The sequence below is a fragment of the Mytilus trossulus genome, chromosome 10 (assembly GCF_036588685.1).
Source record: "Mytilus trossulus isolate FHL-02 chromosome 10, PNRI_Mtr1.1.1.hap1, whole genome shotgun sequence".
NCBI lineage: Eukaryota > Metazoa > Mollusca > Bivalvia > Mytilida > Mytilidae > Mytilus > Mytilus trossulus.
The window spans coordinates 36,121,182-36,142,540 of record NC_086382.1 but is presented as its reverse complement, the minus strand read 5'-3'; the positions used below and the strand labels follow the sequence as shown (position 1 = coordinate 36,142,540).

Genomic DNA, 21,359 nt, shown 5'->3' with positions numbered 1-21,359 from the left:
TAATGCGCCTTGAAATGAGGAACTCAAAAGTCACGTGTAAAGAAAAAATCTCTGTGTAGTGATATTGGACATGTTTCTATTTTTAACAAATGACTGAACTTAATTATTTGTGGTGATTAGGAAAGTAGAGGAACATAGAATAAATGTGTAAAAACTATGGAGCTATTGAATGTGTTCAAAGTATTAAATTTTCAAAGAACTTATTGTGTTAAAAAGGGGATATTTTACCACAAGGAGCCGCATCACAAAAGGATGTTCGGGGTTTGCTAATTTACGGAAAAAGTAATCTCACTTCGTTCCCCGAAAATTTAACCACATATGTGAAAATGTCACAGCTTCGAAACGAGCTATCATACATATCCAAGTTTACGATATGGACTGAGCTACAGGGAAAAACGTTACCATTACCGCCTATGGAAAAACAATTAAAGATATTGAGCCAATTTACAAAAGATAAATCAGAAGTTTCCAGAGTTATCTATGGATGATTTCACCTTGTACACCCGGGAAAATTGTGAAAATGATGGTAAGTATTTTTTTATTTATACCTAGATATCCCAGATGATTTCAGATAACCATTATAGATAAATACCAGCAGATACTCAATGAAATTTTCGCTTTTAGAAAGCATTACAGGCACGGGGCTGAACACTTTTTTTAGGCACAATTCTAACTTTGTTTACACCCCCGAGAGATCCGAAAGGAATTTGTTTATGAATTGAAAAAGGCATGAACTAACATAATAGTTTTATCTGTAAGTAAACATGACACAATACAGTCTTTGTTATGTAATTATCACTCCGGTTTACAGGAATAACTGATAATCAAGGGAGATAACACACTCCATACGAGTAAAGTGAAATACATCATCATCATGTGCTTTTATCCAATAATTTGACCCATGGTCAGTCAGTAGATATCATATGCAGTTGATAAACAGACAAACATGTACATGTATGTATTAAAGGAAATTATGAATTATTATTTGTAATGCACACTAGCAAATCACAAGATATTGTCTTTTCTCAGTGAAAAAGGGGGAGGGTCAACAAACCTTTCGAAAACAATATTGCTGCACCTTTTCAACTATTAAGCTAGTTAGCTACCACTCGTTGCTTCTAATATAAAAGATTTAAATGAAGGTTGATAAGCCACAAGGGAGAAACATTTTTCTTTCTTTGCGATAAAACGTTCAAGAATTTGATTTTTGCTCTCTCAATAATACTTATGTATTTAAACCAAATAATAACACAGCCTGAGTAATTTTTTTGTCTTATTTCAGTTCCAGACATATCATTACTTTTTAACCTGAGATGACAAACTAGAGGTTTTAAAAGGTCCTGAATAACTGGTAAGCATTTCGTTTTATTTAGCAAGCTCTAAATTGTTTATTTATGGTATTTATGCAATTCAAATTACAGTCGGTATGTTAAAAATATACTGATATGAAAACTGTTGCTATGGTCTTGGCATTAAATGAAAATGCTTGGTTACTGATCTTTTCGACTCCATATTTCAAGTTAAACCTTGCGGCAACTGTTCCTCATGTAACACTGCAAACTATAATAAGCATTATTATGATATGTTGTTATTTAATGACGCCATATTACGTGTGATGTCACAATGTTTCCTTTAAAACCTCATGCCGATATCTCACTGATAAAAGATTTTCACTGAAATACATGTAAAAAACATTTTTTCTCAAATACAATTATGTGAAAGAACAAGTTTTGAAAATGTGCACTTCATTGCACTCTAATTATATGATTCAAATGACTTTTACAGTAGTTTATAGTGGTTTCTACAGTATAAAATACCAGGTTTCCACTGGCTAGAATAATTAAGTATTTTGGTGGTTTTTTTTATGAAATCTTCATTTTTGCATAATTTCTCTGTCAAAATGCACTTTTAGGAACCAGAAAATTTTATTGAATGCTTTAACAGGGTCTGTGTGTTGTAATTTAAGGTTACATTCAGATGTGTTGTCCTTCTTTTGACTAGTGAAGGTATACTGTAAGAAATTAATTATGCATACACTTTGTATTCAAAATAAATAAATATAGCGATAAAAGTGTCATTGCCTTATAGTGCTGAAACAACTTTATTTTTTTTTCAGAAATGGACAAAAATACACAGATTTATTCAGAATGTCATACCGATGAAGATCACATAAAAATATTTGGAAAAATCAGAACTATGGATTGCAATATGGGACAACATCCCTAATGCGCCTTGAAATGAGGAACCCCTAATGCGCCTTGAAATGAGGAACTCAAAAGTCACGTGTAAAGAAAAAATCTCTGTGTAGTGATATTGGACATGTTTCTATTTTTAACAAATGACTGAACTTAATTATTTGTGGTGATTAGGAAAGTAGAGGAACATAGAATAAATGTGTAAAAACTATGGAGCTATTGAATGTGTTCAAAGTATTAAATTTTCAAAGAACTTATTGTGTTAAAAAGGGGATATTTTACCACAAGGAGCCGCATCACAAAAGGATGTTCGGGGTTTGCTAATTTACGGAAAAAGTAATCTCACTTCGTACCCCGAAAATTTAACCACATATGTGAAAATGTCACAGCTTCGAAACGAGCTATCATACATATCCAAGTTTACGATATGGACTGAGCTACAGGGAAAAACGTTACCATTACCGCCTATGGAAAAACAATTAAAGATATTGAGCCAATTTACAAAAGATAAATCAGAAGTTTCCAGAGTTATCTATGGATGATTTCACCTTGTACACCCGGGAAAATTGTGAAAATGATGGTAAGTATTTTTTTATTTATACCTAGATATCCCAGATGATTTCAGATAACCATTATAGATAAATACCAGCAGATACTCAATGAAATTTTCGCTTTTAGAAAGCATTACAGGCACGGGGCTGAACACTTTTTTTAGGCACAATTCTAACTTTGTTTACACCCCCGAGAGATCCGAAAGGAATTTGTTTATGAATTGAAAAAGGCATGAACTAACATAATAGTTTTATCTGTAAGTAAACATGACACAATACAGTCTTTGTTATGTAATTATCACTCCGGTTTACAGGAATAACTGATAATCAAGGGAGATAACACACTCCATACGAGTAAAGTGAAATACATCATCATCATGTGCTTTTATCCAATAATTTGACCCATGGTCAGTCAGTAGATATCATATGCAGTTGATAAACAGACAAACATGTACATGTATGTATTAAAGGAAATTATGAATTATTATTTGTAATGCACACTAGCAAATCACAAGATATTGTCTTTTCTCAGTGAAAAAGGGGGAGGGTCAACAAACCTTTCGAAAACAATATTGCTGCACCTTTTCAACTATTAAGCTAGTTAGCTACCACTCGTTGCTTCTAATATAAAAGATTTAAATGAAGGTTGATAAGCCACAAGGGAGAAACATTTTTCTTTCTTTGCGATAAAACGTTCAAGAATTTGATTTTTGCTCTCTCAATAATACTTATGTATTTAAACCAAATAATAACACAGCCTGAGTAATTTTTTTGTCTTATTTCAGTTCCAGACATATCATTACTTTTTAACCTGAGATGACAAACTAGAGGTTTTAAAAGGTCCTGAATAACTGGTAAGCATTTCGTTTTATTTAGCAAGCTCTAAATTGTTTATTTATGGTATTTATGCAATTCAAATTACAGTCGGTATGTTAAAATATACTGATATGAAAACTGTTGCTATGGTCTTGGCATTAAATGAAAATGCTTGGTTACTGATCTTTTCGACTCCATATTTCAAGTTAAACCTTGCGGCAACTGTTCCTCATGTAACACTGCAAACTATAATAAGCATTATTATGATATGTTGTTATTTAATGACGCCATATTACGTGTGATGTCACAATGTTTCCTTTAAAACCTCATGCCGATATCTCACTGATAAAAGATTTTCACTGAAATACATGTAAAAAACATTTTTTCTCAAATACAATTATGTGAAAGAACAAGTTTTGAAAATGTGCACTTCATTGCACTCTAATTATATGATTCAAATGACTTTTACAGTAGTTTATAGTGGTTTCTACAGTATAAAATACCAGGTTTCCACTGGCTAGAATAATTAAGTATTTTGGTGTTTTTTTTATGAAATCTTCATTTTTGCATAATTTCTCTGTCAAAATGCACTTTTAGGCACCAGAAAATCTTATTGAATGTTTTAACAGGGTCTGTGTGTTGTAATTTAAGGTTACATTCAGATGTGTTGTCCTTCTTTTGACTAGTGAAGGTATACTGTAAGAAATTAATTATGCATACACTTTGTATTCAAAATAAATAAATATAGCGATAAAAGTGTCATTGCCTTATAGTGCTGAAACAACTTTATTTTTTTTCAGAAATGGACAAAAATACACAGATTTATTCAGAATGTCATACCGATGAAGATCACATAAAAATATTTGGAAAAATCAGAACTATGGATTGCAATATGGGACAACATCCCTAATGCGCCTTGAAATGAGGAACCCCTAATGCGCCTTGAAATGAGGAACTCAAAAGTCACGTGTAAAGAAAAAATCTCTGTGTAGTGATATTGGACATGTTTTATTTTTAACAAATGACTGAACTTAATTATTTGTGGTGATTAGGAAAGTAGAGGAACATAGAATAAATGTGTAAAAACTATGGAGCTATTGGATGTGTTCAAAGTATTAAATTTTCTAAGAACTTATTGTGTTAAAAAGGGGATATTTTACCACAAGGAGCCGCATCACAAAAGGATGTTCGGGGTTTGCTAATTTACGGAAAAAGTAATCTCACTTCGTATCCCGAAAATTTAACCACATATGTGAAAATGTCACAGCTTCGAAACGAGCTATCATACATATCCAAGTTTACGATATGGACTGAGCTACAGGGAAAAACGTTACCATTATCGCCTATGGAAAAACAATTAAAGATATTGAGCCACTTGTAATATACGTCAAACTATTAGGCCACGCCCCCGTTAAACTATTTCAAACAAGCATCAATTCGTTTTAAACATCGTTGAGACCCGAGCTTTGTACAGGTAAATCACTCAAGCAAGACAAACTTTATTTATTTATCGTTTTTTTTTCATCAAATTTTATCGAATTCAGTCTTAGTAAAGTCGCATGCTTCACAATTGTTGACAAATGAATGAACAATAGATGTGACATTTAAGAAATTTAAATAAAAACATTAAAATATTGATGCACGGTTTAAGAAATGTGAATCTGTTGAAAATAAAATAGTAAACTTGCAAACTTTCAATCCAGTTGTTCTCATCGAGGTCCGCGTTCATGTTTCAATGCGATACGTAACATGAAAGTCCAATATTTTACAAATGTATAGACTCTACGATGTGTGAGTTCTGTCCGAAATAAATAATTGATAGCACTTATAAGACATAATGTTGGAATATTTGTCTTTTGTTGAAGTCGACACGTCTCCCTTTAGATGGCTTTCGGTTATTTCCGTAGTTCGGTTGCTGTCTCATTGGCGTATATCTTACATCTCCTTTTTTTCGTGCATCACTTATTTATCATGTGCACTGATGGCTGAAAAAAATCTGATCATATACCTCGATAGCACTGCCTGTCACGTTTCTTTTGCATCAAATAGAGCGGTTTGATTTGGATTTGAATGGGTTTTACTAAACGTATAGTGGCAAATATTTCACCCATAATACAGCCATTATGTCAGTGGCACATCTGACGAAAATTCAAACCACAGATTACAAATTGCGTTTTTTTTCTTCTGAAGTTTATAAACGAATGATATGCTGCCTTATACTCTAATATCAGTTACCCATTCGTGAACGTAATGGACGTATGATGAATGAAGTTCTATGTTTTATTTTTTATATAAAATTTAAAAGGTTAAACCGGGTTGAAATATTACATTTACAAAAAAACCATCATTTTATTTTTTAAATAAATTCAACAACAATATAAGTATATTTTAAAACTTTAATTGACAGTTTATATTGACCATTATATACATATAAAGACCGATGTAGATAACTCCATTGATCTTTGTTATCGTTATATTTTTAGCACGAAATAAATAATACAGGAGTTAATCATATCATAGAAAAAATATCAAACAACGTTAGTTAAAACACGATTGATAAAATCTAATGGTTTATATTTCAGTTTCGAATCAGATTTTTTTAGGCACCAGTGTTACTACTCATTTTGATAAACAGTGAGACGCTTAATTGCAATTCGGAATTGACGAAATAAAGTAGCGAAATGACCGTACTTATAGATTATACTTTTGTTTTCCATCTTAATTGTATTGTCATTTTAGGGACCGTTATAGCTTGCTGTTCAATGAGGACCAAAGCTCCGTGTTGAGGCCGTACTTTTGACCTCTAATTAAATTATACCATGTGACTTGACGGAGAGTTGTTTCATTGGCACACATACCACATCTTCTTATTTATATTAAACGGGAGCAGTTTATTACATTTTCATTTAGATAAAAAAAAAATATAAAAATTCAGTGAATCAAATGAACTTGTAGCATATTGTTACATTCAAAAGTATTTAATTTTGATTGATAGTATACATTATTTTTATTGCATTGGTCCACAAATAATGCCCAGTGTCAAATATTACACATCGATGACCACTTAGATTAGTTACTTTAATTAAACTCATTTCCTTGGCTGGTAGTACACGCTTGTATTTTGTCCTTTAAAGTTAGTCTGTCGGTTTAATCATGGAAGTAATATTAAATATAAACGAATCACAGTTTAAGGAGAATTCTTCGTCATTTGCAAATAGATAAAAAAAAAAAAAAAGTATGAAAATTTGCTTACGACTGAATTCAGGCCAAGCGAAATATGTTTTGTTTTATTTCAGATTACGATTGAATTCAGGCCGAGAGAAATATGTTTTGTTTTATTTCAGATTATTTAGTACAATGGCATATACAAAAATATTCTTAATCTTTTACAATTTACAAATAAAATTTGATAGTGCTTTTTTTGCACATGGTAGATGAAACCTGTATGATCTAATTTTTTCAGAGGTCTGTGAAATATTGAAAATAGTATGTTCCGGAAAACACAATTCGCTATATAAAATCAGAGACATATATACACATGTGTATATATGTCTCTGATAAAATGCTTGTAAAATTCCATTACATGTGGTACGCTCATATTTAAATACCTTCCTATAAGAAAGTGAAAAAAACAGTTTTTGAAATTCACCTAAAAAAGATTAAACGAATAGTTTAACTTATTTTTTTCAAATATCGAATACACAAATAATCTCTAATTTATCCACGCTTGAAATTTGTTTTTACTGACAGGTGTCTGCTGGTATTCGATTGGACATCAGTATCAATGTAGGCGTAACAGCCTATCATATTTATCCAATCAGCTGTCTTGTATGCGATGACATACGGTCCACTTAGTTTAGTTTTCCTTGTAATGAATTATAAATTGATTGCAATCAAAATTATTCAATGCACTATAAAGCAAACAATGTCTAGCCCAAAAATGACTTACACGACGCTATACTATACATATATTATACTTAATAATTATTTACAAATTAAGACAGCGTAAAAAATAAAATAATAACATTAATAATAATTACTATTTAACGGTAGAGCTCTGGGGTGGTGTTCTCGAAAGTCTCCTAAGATTCGCCCTAAGTCATAGATAAGACCAATTGTAGGACGGACTTAAGATCAACTTAGGACACTCTTAAGTTGTGTCTCGAAGCTATCTCAGACGAATCTTATGTTATGACGTCCTAAACATATCCTAAATCGAAATACAGATATTTGTTGATAAAACATTTTTAAATGACGAAAATATTGAATACAATTATTTACGAATTTTATATAACATGTACAGAATAAATTGCATAATTACCAATGTAAGTATATAAAAAAAGATTGTTATTTAAACTGGAAAACAATTTGTTTTGAAAAGAGAATTAAATTTTTAGTATAATCGTATCGTGAAACAGAGTTACGTAATATTAAAATAGTTCACAATAATGTATGTAGCTTACCACCTAAGGTAGATTTGAATGAATGTGAACTAGGCACATATGATATTATTGCTCTTTCTGAGTCCCATCTTGATGATAGCATATCTAATGAACCAATAGCCTTAGCTGGTTTTCAAAAGCCTATTAGATTAGATAGAACACGAGCAGGCGGGGGAGTCATAATTTACGTAAAAAAATATTTATACTATGAAAAACTACCTGAATTGGCAAAGCCAGGTTTGGAATTATTGTGGTTGAAAATCTCAACCCAACACTGTCATTTTTTACTTGGTGTTTTTTACAGACCCCCAAATTCTCGTGTGAAACTATGGGATTATTTTTATGATTCTGTTTCGAAAGCTTTAGAAAAAAATTTGCCTGTTTTTCTGACTGGTGATTTCAATGTAGATATGCTATCAAACAATAATATGCCATGTAGAAGTACCGTTAGTAACAATTTGAGAAACATTTTGCAACGCTTGAATATGTATAATCTTGTCTTTGAAAAGACAAACTTTACTACTGATACAGGCACATGTATTGATTTATTCTTGACAAACAACAAAAGTTGTGTAAAGTCAGTTGATATATTGTCACCTTTTTGTAGTACTCATGCACCTGTGTGTGCTGAGGTTAATTTTAAAGTGAATAAAGAATATACATATAAACGTACAATTAGAAAATATGAAAATGCTAATTATAAAGATTTTGTGCACTAAGCCCTAAGACATTTATGGAACACTACAGCGAACTTTCTAGACAAATTTGAAATTGTCAGATAAAAATAGCCAACGCTTATATTGAAAAATAAACAAGTCATAAAAAGAAATATTACTATACATTGTACGGACATTTTGACTAATTCACTAGCTTTGATACAGCGGAAGCAAAAACATCGAGCGTAGCAAAGATAAAAAAAAAATAATGCTAAAATTATGTATTTTCAAATCAAAGGACAAAGCGTACGCAATGTCACCCGGAATCCGAATCTGACTGACTAGCAAATTACTACAAAATTAAACCAAAAAAAAAGGAACAACGTATGTTAGAATCACGAAAAAATTGGATTTAGATTAGATTTGTGATCATTGGAATTTATTAAGACTTTTTAAAATATCTATTTCTAGGAACTTTTTTTTTAGATCGAAATTAATAAAGTTCATATATAAGTATGTGGTACAGCTCACACCGATAAATATATTACGGCATATTCATGGGACATAATTCAATTTGACGGCAACCAAACGACAAAAACACTATAGGTAAATCAAGACCGCATGTTTAGTCTTCAACAAGAAACATGTGTCTACACGAAATGCCAAGCTCTAAATCGTCATGAACTTGTAGATACAATATTCCAAAAACAACAATACTAAAGTCTAAATAATATAAATATTCATTATTCACACATATTCTAGATTTTCTAAATCGTTTGAGGTATGCAAAGTCCATGTATTTTCCGTTCACATAATGTTTTGACGGTTTTCCTTTTTTATTTACAACGTCCTACAAACATTGCTCAGACTAGACAGCATGAAAGACTAAAACACTTTTATAAGTCAGCGTATAGGTTTATTCCTTGAATGCCAACATCCTTTGGTCTACCGACAATTTACCTATAAATAATGTTGGCTTTCGAGGAATAGGTGCAAAAAGTTATCACAACACGAGAGCATGCTTATCAAAAATGGACATTTAGAGGTATAGCGGGAGGGTTGAGATCTCACAAACATGTTTAACCCCGTCGCATTTTTGCGCCTGTCCCAGGTCTTTCTTAGTCTTGTATTATTTTAATTTTAGTTTCTTGTGTACAATTTGGAAATTAGTATGGCGTTCATTATCACTGAACTAGTATATATTTGTTTAGGAGCCAACTGAAGGACGCCTCCGGGTGCGGGAATTTCTCGCTACATTGAAGACCTGTTGGTGACCTTTTGCTGTTGTTTTTTTATTTGGTCGGGTTGTTGTCTCTTTGACACATTCCCTATTTCCATTCTCAATTTTATTTAATTCGAATTGAATTCGAATCGAATGCGAATCGAAATCGCTAATCGCGTACACACACTCTTCTTTTTTAATTCGAATTAAAAGTCCGTGTGAACGAGGCATAATTAAACAGATAGTTAAAATCTAATTCATGTTTGTTACGTTGTTGAAATTTTTTTCTGATGATACTACTTGAACGAATATGGATTCTCTTAAAATGAAACTTTGAAAAGTGTTGCATCACTTGTGCATATTGTGAGAAATTCCGGTTTACACAAATGTGAAGCCTCTTTGGACTTTGAAGGTTTTTTTTCAATATTTCTATAGTTGTGTGTGCTGTAACATCCTACCATATTACTTGATTAAATTAATGAAACTTTGTATCACGTGTTAGAATACTTGGATGTATTATGTTCAGCTTGTTCAGGATATTTTTCTTGGTAATAATACTACACACTTTTTTGCAAGTGATTCATGAAATGATACTGGTAAGGGGTTTATCGTGTTCGCAAATCATCGGTGTTCTTATAAAACAAAGTAATGTAGTTTGATTGGAATTGAGACAAATTTCCACAAGAGACCAAATGACACAGAAATTCACAAGTATAGGCCACCGTACAGTCTTCAACTATGAGCAAAGCCCATACCAGATAGTGGAACTAACTATACAAATCAGATGAAACCGGTTTAACTCATCAGATGTAAATAAATAGAAATACTACACAGAATAGACATGGTCAGGTTCTTGTATATCCAAACAAACAAAAAACACTTGTATAGTACATCCTCTGAGAAAACTTGCAGTTACTGACAGCTAGTTCAAAGCCACAAACAACTAAAAAAATCAATCCGCTATAGGCTAAATTCTTGTTACCCTATTTTATCAGTCAGGGGCGTTACTTAAACAAGTTATTTTTTTTAATTACTTATATAAGTAATTCTTTATTTTAAAAATAATAAAATTACTTAATAGAGTTGTTTTAATTTTTAATAGAAACATAGACTAAATGTAGTTACATGATTTTAAACAACATTTTATATCATAAAATAAAGAATTTATCAGATTTGAGAGGAGTATAGAGATAAAGGGTTACTTTGAAAATAATGACAAAAATATTACTTGAACAAGTTATTTTGAACATTTTTGAAAAAAATTGCAATTACATTTATCTTAGGCACATGTGTAAATGATTTAGGTTACCAATTATAAATAACTTCATGTCTTAATAAATTCACAAGTATCTATCTGTTTATATCAGTCTACCTTCAAGATTTAAGAGGAAAACGATAATTTAATAGTCCCAAGAGACCAATCTTTGACCCAGAAGCGTCGGTATGAAAGATAAGTGCATCGGAAAGTTAATTAGTGTTTCTAAAGAATTAGTTTCTATATATTAAGGGAAAAATAACCAGATAACTGTGAAAATTGTTTAAAGCTAGTAAAATCTGTATTCTTGGACACCTATAAAAATAATATTCAGAAAAATAACTTATATAAGTTATATTTAAATTAGCCTCGTTTTCAACATTACTTGTTTAGGTAATTTTAATTGTTACTTGTTTAAGTAATGCCCCTGACTGTTTATGTTTAATTGTTTAATTAAAATATTCATATAATTCATGTATATATACTTAACAAATAAATATTTATAATAATATGGAACAAAATAAATCTCTAATATCCTCTTTTAGTTTGAAATAATTATATTTAACTAAATATAAATGTTATATTTATATATATATGTCTTATGTTAATAAAACTTGTTCAATCCCAAATTTATTTATTTTTTTATAAATAGTAACAAAAATCATTTTCTTTCTATCTTTATATTCATAATTATTTAACCCTTAAATGTTGCTACTTTTCTTATCAAAATGGGATAAAATGTTACAATTTCATCAAGTTCACTAATTATTTTTTAAAGTTAAATACTTATAAAAACAGAAATATTTTTGTTGGCATTCAAGGAATAGGTAACATATAAAATGTTGGCATTCGAGGAAGACACCAGCGTAAACACGGTGTTTTTTTAACAAATCGATAATTTCGTTGCCCAGGGATATGAATTTGACATTAAAAGTCCCTCAAACCTTTACAATACCCGGCCGTGTCATTTCCGTGTCAATAGATCGAGAACACGACCTTAACTTTTAGGATATGCATGAATTACCATACGTATGTCCGAGCATTTGTTATAATGTATTAACGTGTGACGTAATTTATTTTGAACTCTTTTTTTTGGGCGCTTTTTTTACCAATCCACTAAACAAGAAACAATGCATGATGGGCTACAACATGTTTACAATCAAACGAAAACAAGTGTTATTTACTGAAATACAACACATTTATTCATGCTTTGCGGTATTATCAATTTCGCTTAGATTTTTTTTGTATCCATATTTATATCTTGTGATATGAAGTATTCTTTCAATGCTCAGATTAACGAATAATTATTTCTATGCAAAGAACAGAGTATTAAATAACCAAATAACCCGATATAAAGTCATTTCTGTATGATTGCTGATGACACAGAGATTACGAATATTCGTCCGTAAGACAGCAACGTAACGACAGTTTTAACACAAAGCCAATTATCAGTCGGTGCTAACTTTCATAAAGACAGTTAAAAAAATTAGGGATCCTTGAATTTTGTGCTCGTAAACACAGGAAAGATTAAGAGGGGTTCAATTTTACATTGGGGTCACTAAATTTCATCGCTTTTCACAAAATTGATTTTATGATATTGTACCCTTTTTTATGATGTAAAAAATAATTTAAATCGATAATTTATTTCTCTATAGGAAACAACAACGTTTAATGATCAAGCGGGACAATTTAAAGCCGATTATACGTTATGTTTTCTTCTCATTATTGAAGGCATTGCGGTTGCCTATCATTTCTTACATCCATGCACTTCATTTGAAACTTTAAAAAAATTTATTCACACAGAAATCACAGCTTATATTAGTGTGGGTGTAAGGGCAGGAAAGTTATATAAAATACAAAACTATTAAACCGTTGTTTTCCCCGTTTGAATGGTTTTACACTAGTAATCATGGGGCCCTTTATAGCTTGTTGTTCGTTGCTAGCCAAGGCTCCGTGTTGAAGGCTGTACATAAGCCTACCATGGTTTACTTTCATTAATTGTAATTTGGATGGAGAATTGTCTCATTGGCACTCACACCACATCTTCCTATATCTATATTCTATACACCTTAAGGGCGTTAGCCTGAATGTGTGCGTCTTTCTTACGTCAAAATAATGCAGAACGACAAATTGAATTATTAAGGACAGGGATTGATTGAATGATTGATTGATTGTTAGTTGTTTAACGTCCAGTGGCAAATATTTCATGCATATTCAGGACGAGAACAAGTTCACAATATATACACTAGGTATGTTGATACGATAGAGGCCATCTGGGATGATGGTCAGGGAAATTTGGACTGCCACTGGAAAATGAGGATACCTTGTATAGGGACAGAAATTTTGTCTTGCAACAGGCCACCTACGGACCCCTCAAAAGAGTTGCTGCAAGGATTCTTAACGTGCAAAGAGCAAAGAGCGTTGCAGTCTCTTTACACGAGGCATCAGATTTCACGTCCCCCTTCTGACCGGACGTGACTGCGAACTTGATACATCCCGCACAGCCAAATGGACGCCCCATTTCGGCAAGCGTTTTACTGCCGGTCGGGAGAAGACTGGCCAAGTGACCATATTTCTATACCCCATTCACCCTAAAGGACAGGGGGTTTCAATACTAACGGATTCCCTGTTAAGAAAATGTAGGTGATCTTTCAGCAATTTGATAATATGCTATTGAAATGCATATCCAATTTATTTATCGACAACTTTATGTCAAAAAAGATAAATCATTTTGACAGAAAACAAAGACACTTTGCCTTGCATAATTTAATCTTAAATATTTAAAAATTGTTATAATAAATGGGTATCTTTTTTTAACATTTTGATCACAGCCAAATTTTGTACGGTGTGTAGAAATACCGCAAAGGACTTCTTAGTGCACTGAAGGACTATACAAATCATTGGTGCATTAAGAACAAAGTTTTTGCACTAAGGACATTAAAACGATGTTATTAGACAACAAACATGGATATGAGAAGATATAAGTATATAACTCATAAATCTAAATTTGGGTATCAATATATATCATAATTTTGAAATTGACTTTCTTTTTTATCAGCGCATGCCATGTGACCGAAGGCTTTTTGCAAATTCCCAAACATCAATGTTCAGTCAACCTTATCCAATAAACAATTGTCATTTGATCGTTACTAATTGATAAGTTTATGATAGTTGTAGAATAAACTTAATGATTTAGCGTAGTTTAATTTTCAACTTGATGAAAGAATAATTTTATTTTATGTCCATCTTAACAACACAGGAGTTTACATTTGTACATACTTTCATAAGAGATTGATAGACATTAAGATGGGAAAATGTGGCATTCGTGGGGATCTTAAAAACCCGATTACATCATTATTATATTGTGTGGGAACGGAACTGTACGGTTTCTACATTTTCGACATTCGAAAATATAACAAGTTGCAACATGGAAAGTTTTCCATAGTGAATCAAATGATACAATATAACGTTTCTTCTAGACATTCAAAACATTCTATATGTATATATGAACCAATCAAATAATAAACGACGTATGCATACAAACGTTTTCGTCGAATGGAGGAGCTTTTAATATATCGATCAGAACTGTCACACAACAGCGATAAAAATGTCAATAATCATTGAAATACACATCGTTGAGTCCAGAAATTTTAAAAGTACTATTTCTGATGTATGGTCTTACCTGTCTGAAAGTTTGAAAGCCATTGCACCAGTAGAGATTCACAAATTATATTTTTTTCAATATCGGATAAATTAATTGACTGTACAATCGCTTACGAGTTTACTGTACTATCACTTGGGCCTTTCCTGTACAATTGCTTGTCCAACTTATCAAAGCTTATTTTCAATAATGATGTGATATAATTTGCAATTATACAACTATCCATCAAATTAATTGGATGTACACATGTAAGCTATATTAGGCGACCATACCTTATAATCGGCTATATATATATATATATATACAACTCGTCTAAACATCAACCCAACAATGTTAGATCTGTAAATTTGCTTTCGCAAATTTTTGGTTCTTCCCTCGCCGGGATTCGAACCCATGCTACTGTGATATCGTGACACCAAATCGCCTGCACTGCAGCCGTCCCGCTAGACCACACGACCACCTGGGCTCTCAATAAAAAAGCTTTCGGTGGCCATATGTTACCTTTCCACGTCAGTTTTAATCTAGCGGCGTACTACAGTACATGATATATAAGGCATGAAGATGTTATTGTTACAGATCAGCTAAATTATCTATAGTAAAGGATCCTACAAATTAATGTAAGATACAGTCACAGAAAATAATTATATTCATAAGTACGTCTGAGTCAGTGACAACCCTACAACAGATGTATCCATCGGATCGCCATCAATGATGGTGATACATGGCTGTGTACATAATGTATATACAACTCGTCTAAACATCAACCCAACAATGTTAGATCTGTAAATTTGCTTTCGCAAATTTTTGGTTCTTCCCTCGCCGGGATTCGAACCCATGCTACTGTGATATCGTGACACCAAATCGCCTGCACTGCAGCCGTCCCGCTAGACCACACGACCACCTGGGCTCTCAATAAAAAAGCTTTCGGTGGCCATATGTTACCTTTCCACGTCAGTTTTAATCTAGCGGCGTACTATATATATATATATAAAAGGTCCCAACATAAACAAGTTTTGAACAATTAAATTCGAAAACTAACGGCATTATCTAGAAAAAACAACAATTTACAAAAACAAAAATAAAATAATATGCCAGACATGAACCAACGGCAACCACTGAACTACAAGCCACTGACTTGGGATTTTCACAGAAAGAAGATGACGTGATAAGCATGCATGTGTGTGTACGCTCAACCTCCTAAACTGAAGTGGATGTAAGCAATTATAGGCAACAATTCGGCCTTCAAAAACGAGAAAACCCCTTCCATATAGTCGACCGATCACTAAAAGGCCCCGACTGGAAAATGTGATTTTTTTTAAACTCTAACCAGAGTGCATGTTTATCAGCTTACAGAACTTGAAAACCAAAAAAATCAGTTATAAATAAAAATACGGATAAACATTTTTTTTAAGCTATCTTAATCATAAACAAGCTTCTGTCCTAGTTTATTAGAAATCCAGGATAGTTAAGAAAGTAATTAAAGTTTCAAACACTTTACCCACAGAGTAATTTTTTGTGGTTTGTAGATAGCTATTGCAACAAAAGTCGGAAGGCTCAACAAAAATGTAATAAACTTTTATACTTTGCGAAATATGTTTATCTTCTATTATATCAGTATGTGTTGGTTAAAATAAAATCTCTATACATTTTTTACTATTTCAAAATATCTTTATAAAACATTTCAACAGAACTTAAAAAAGTGAACTTACGGAACAAGCAAACGAACTTAAAAGAAACAAAAATAAGAAGAAAATACACTCTTACATAGAAGTAAAAACTATAACAGTCAGAAAAGCAAAATAGATATGACAGTAATAACTATATATAACCGGAAGAAAAGTGACATTGGGAACTTTTACTATAAATTGCAAAGTGCTTTTTCGGAACTCTCGTTTTGAATTGAATAATATAACCGGAAGAAAAGTGACATTGGGAACTTTTACTATAAATTGCAAAGTGCTTTTTCGGAACTCTCGTTTTGAATTGAATATGTATATGAACTCTCGTCTTGAATAGTTATATGAACTCTCGTTTTGAATATTTATATGAGTTTTCGTTTTAAATTGATTTATTCTTAAATATAATGTTTCTTCTTTCAAATATCCAAAGAGATTATAGATTTACTATTTTACAACTTAATCCGATGGCTGTCAAGAGTGTGAGAGATAATACATGTTTCTAACACTTGAACTACAAAAGCAATTATCGCTATTTTATAAAGTTAAGCCGGAGGACAATGATCAGCTTATTATTACATAAGATTGGACAATTATATTTATATTTTATGAGAACCTTTTATAATGTTTTAAAACCCTTATCTTGGACTTAATTTATGTTTTGTAAACTGTTGCTTGGGGAGTCTTCCCCTAGCTTTTGAACTGTAAACTTGTGTGAATAAATTTGTATATATTTTTTATACGGTCTTGCGTTTAAAGCAGCCATAGTGTCGATTATAGACCTACAGACTTTAATGTAACCCGTGCCGAACTTCACGGACTCATGCCGCAAGTTCACGGGGTTATATATACCATAAAAAAACCAAGAACAACATGAAATAACATAATACAGTGTATGTAAAGTGCGGATCCTAAAAAATCATTTTTACTGTATATGCCATAAATGTCTACTGTAGAATGATAAATAAACAGACGAACTTTTTTTAATTTTTGAAGAAAATCAAGAAAATTAGTTAAAATGTATATGTTCAGAAATACATATTACTAATAAAACAAAGTAAGAGATGCGAGCGGGGTTTTATCGCGCCTAAAGTCATCCAGCTGTGAAATATATACCAAAATAGGTGAATATTTAGGACATTTCACGAACAGATCGTGCAGGTGCTTTATAACTAACAGGTTAGATGTTGTTGCAGTAAAAAATATTCATTTTAATACAATTATTAAAGTTGTATAACGTAGAATATGTTTTGTCATTCAGTTTCTTCATATTTAACTAAATTCCACTATGATGATTTCGTAATGCTAGTCATGTTTACTGTCGAATAATGATACTATTCTTTCATTTTCACTGTGGAGCGAATCATTATTATTGTATATGCGGTGCATTTTCACTGTATAATTTTATTTTATTTTATCTATTACAGCTCATTTCTGTAAGCATGTAGAGCAAGACTTTAGTTGATTTGCTTGCTTTTTTTATTGGATAATCATTATGATAACACCAAATTTAATTCAAATATTAAAAATACAGGTTAAACTATGCCTATTCATATTGTTTAAAAATGTCAATCTTATTTAAAAAGTTTGTATAAACAATTATACAAACAAAGCAAGCCAACCAAAGTTTTGCTTTACATGCATTAGGAAATTAGCTGTAAAGCCTTAATTTAGCCGACTTGCTCAAACAATAGATAAAGTAAGAGAAAGATTTGATAAAAATTAACTTACGGAGGAAAGTTTGGTTTTAAAACACTCTAATAAATTCAATAGAAATAACATTAATTTCAACTGTATTCCATTTAGTTTCTTATAAAGCGTATAGGGATCTTTATCCTTATTTTTTTATCCATTTCCATGACACTTCACCACTAGTTACGTACATCTTGATATAGATTGCACCTTTGTTTTCCCGTTTAAAAGGTTTTACACTGGAGCCCTTTATAACTTGCTGTTCGGTGTGAGCCCAGACTCCATGTTGAAGACCGTATTTTGACGTATAATGGTCTACTTTTATAAATTGTGACTCGGATGGAGAGTTGTCTCATTGTCACATACGACATCTATATATGGCTCAAAAACGAAACGAGACGAGATAAAAAGGGATAAAAAAAACTGCGCTACTTTTTTAATATATTTATAATGGGCTTAATATGAGTCAAAATAGAGTAAAATAGTGGGTCGCATTTGGGTATAAGCGTCACGCCGGATTGCCGAGTTTTTGCAAGCGTGACAGGTGAAAGTCAAATGATTGTGTAGTGAAAAACGGGAAATGAAGTCTAGCGGGACACGGATAAAAATTAGAACTGCATAGTATAAGCGGGATACGGGAATCTGACAAAACAATAAGCTGAATACGGGAATCTGACAAAACAGTAAGCGGGATCCGGGATCAGAACCCCCCAATGAGACCCAAGAATAAGATATTTTTGTATATTCATCCTATTGTTGCAGTCATGCCTTCAAGAACAAATGTATCCGATGCATGCATTTTTTTTTTATATTTTTGGTCCCTTTTTCAATTTTGTGGGGTCCACATTTATAGACAAAAGTCCTTTAATATAGATATTTGGGATTCGTTGACATGCTGAATCTAACCGTGTATCTAGTTTGGGGATTTTTTGGCCTAGTTGATGAAATAGCCCACATAGAGTTCCAAAGGGTGTAAGATCAACAAAAATGAACTGTAGCATGCATTTCACGTACAATAACCCAAATGTGCATGGTTTTACCTCTGCGGTAGTATCCATTCGCGGATCTAGAATTTTTCATAAGTAGGGGCCCACTGACTGCCTAAGAGGGCCCGCTGCTGTCACCTTCCAGTGATTCCCTATATAAGTTAAAATCAAGGAGAAACGTAATCAGAAGAATACAATATGACATTTTGAGAATCGCTTTTGTTACAAGTTTGAAAAGCTATATATTTGATGACGAATGAATGAGGAGTTTGTATTTCAATTTGAAAATACATGTTTCATAAATCCTAAAGTCATCAACTAAGGTTTTTTTTCATTTGTTGCAAGTGCATTTATCACATAATTCAACAATAAAAATTCCTCGCATCTTTGAAAATTCTACATTAATAATGACTGCACTAACAGTGATAATTCATCGCATCTATAGTTAAAATGGATCGCTTTCAATAATCGATATGCTATATTACGATGCTTTCATAACACTTATTTGAACTTTAATGCTATGTTTGTATATTATAAAGACATATCACAATGAAAATATGTTTAAACTTAACTTAAAATCCTTTAACTTGATATTTTCAAAACGTTAACAAATACAGTTTTCCCATGATCCTTTATTCTACAATAGACATACCCGCATATAACAGTAAAAATGAACTAGCTGGATTCGCACTTTATATACACTGATAATATATACATTCTTTATAAGTATACTAGTGTATTCAAAACGGGTCAAGGTTGAATGAACATGAATTTCTATATATTACTGTCAACTGAGTGTGGCGCGTGTCAATAAAATATAAAATAACTTTCTAAATGTGATTATAAAATTGTTTATTTTTAAAACGTTGACTTATATATGCAATGCCTGTTGTGTCAATTGTATCATTCCATCAGGTCCTTTAGTGCAATTTTTTGTTCTAAGTGCACTAAGGGGGACTTTTGCGGTATTTTAACGGACACCCCAAAAAAGAATTAAAGGACAAAACGTTATTATGTGGATTTTTTTTCGGAAAATGTATCATTTGTCAAATATTTGAGAACAAATCTATTCTTTTTCAATTCAATACATTTTAGGTAAACACTTAGAGTTACACATACACGACCCTACATTTTTGATAGAAAAAAATGCATTTTCAATATCGTATAATCTTTTTAACTATATTAAATTTGCGGTTTTGTGATATGTGCATGTAGTTTGAACAACGTCGTCAATAGTGTTTGAAAGAAGCTATAAAACATGATTTAAAACCTTATACACCACATACGGAGGTACATGTATGATACCATTACGAGTGAACGTATGATATAAATGTGAAATAGCCATTGTAATTGCCACGTTATTTTATGGATCGTTCATTTTATTACCTTTAGATTATTAACAAGTGCCATCGAACTTAATCTTTATAGACCGTATATTCAACGCATACATACGCTAATTTTACAGTTTAGAGGTAGAAGACGAAGAAGAATTATTTATAATTGTGCAATCTGAACAAGCAAATAAATAAATACATATTTATATTTATATTAAACAAGTTTTTTATTCAAATGAAAGATAGGATAAGCGCATTTACAAACAAATGTACATATACTCAATGCTACACTTAAATTTAGGTCATACATATGTATTGTTTAAATCTATGAGGATCTTGACGGGGTCCTTCATTTCTGTTTTTATTATAGTTTTATCACTCTCACTTCACGGCCTAGGAGCAGTTATAGAAGCTTAGTTCAAACGGAGACACGGTTCCTTGATGCGGCCTAAAGAGGATAACGAAATTAACTATATAAATGATCTTACATATAAAATATTTGTATTTTGCGTTATTGATCGTTCCTGATGAAGTAAAATCCAGAAACGTGAATTGGACGTATGAAATTTATAAGATAAGATAAGATAAGATAATTTTATTAACCAATCAAGGTGCCCAAAATTTGAGCTATACAATCAAATGAATGAATTCCTTTTTTTTTTTAAATAATATCAACAAATGGTTTTATGTTTCATAATTAAAAATAATCTACTTTTTTTATTTTAGCATTTATAATACAATGTATCTTCCACATAAAAGGGCGTAACTCCTAATATCATTCTGACACACTAAACGGATCTTGACCCGATCTGAAACTTTTAAACGTTACTTTTTATGATTTGTCTAGGTTTGTCCAAAACAGTCTTAACAGAC

At 31.7% G+C, this 21,359-nt stretch overlaps 2 long non-coding RNA genes across 2 annotated transcripts; both read left to right on the top strand.

Annotated features, from left to right (window-relative positions):
- The first annotated feature begins 3 nt into the window (after window positions 1-3).
- On the top strand, window positions 4-2,242 carry LOC134687273 (uncharacterized). The gene is made up of 3 exons (XR_010101750.1): window positions 4-526; window positions 1,283-1,351; window positions 2,117-2,242. It is a non-coding gene; the product is annotated as an uncharacterized LOC134687273 (long non-coding RNA).
- A 10-nt stretch (window positions 2,243-2,252) lies between these two features.
- Window positions 2,253-4,492, top strand: LOC134687276 (uncharacterized). The gene is made up of 3 exons (XR_010101753.1): window positions 2,253-2,775; window positions 3,532-3,600; window positions 4,363-4,492. It is a non-coding gene; the product is annotated as an uncharacterized LOC134687276 (long non-coding RNA).
- The last annotated feature ends 16,867 nt before the right edge of the window (window positions 4,493-21,359 follow it).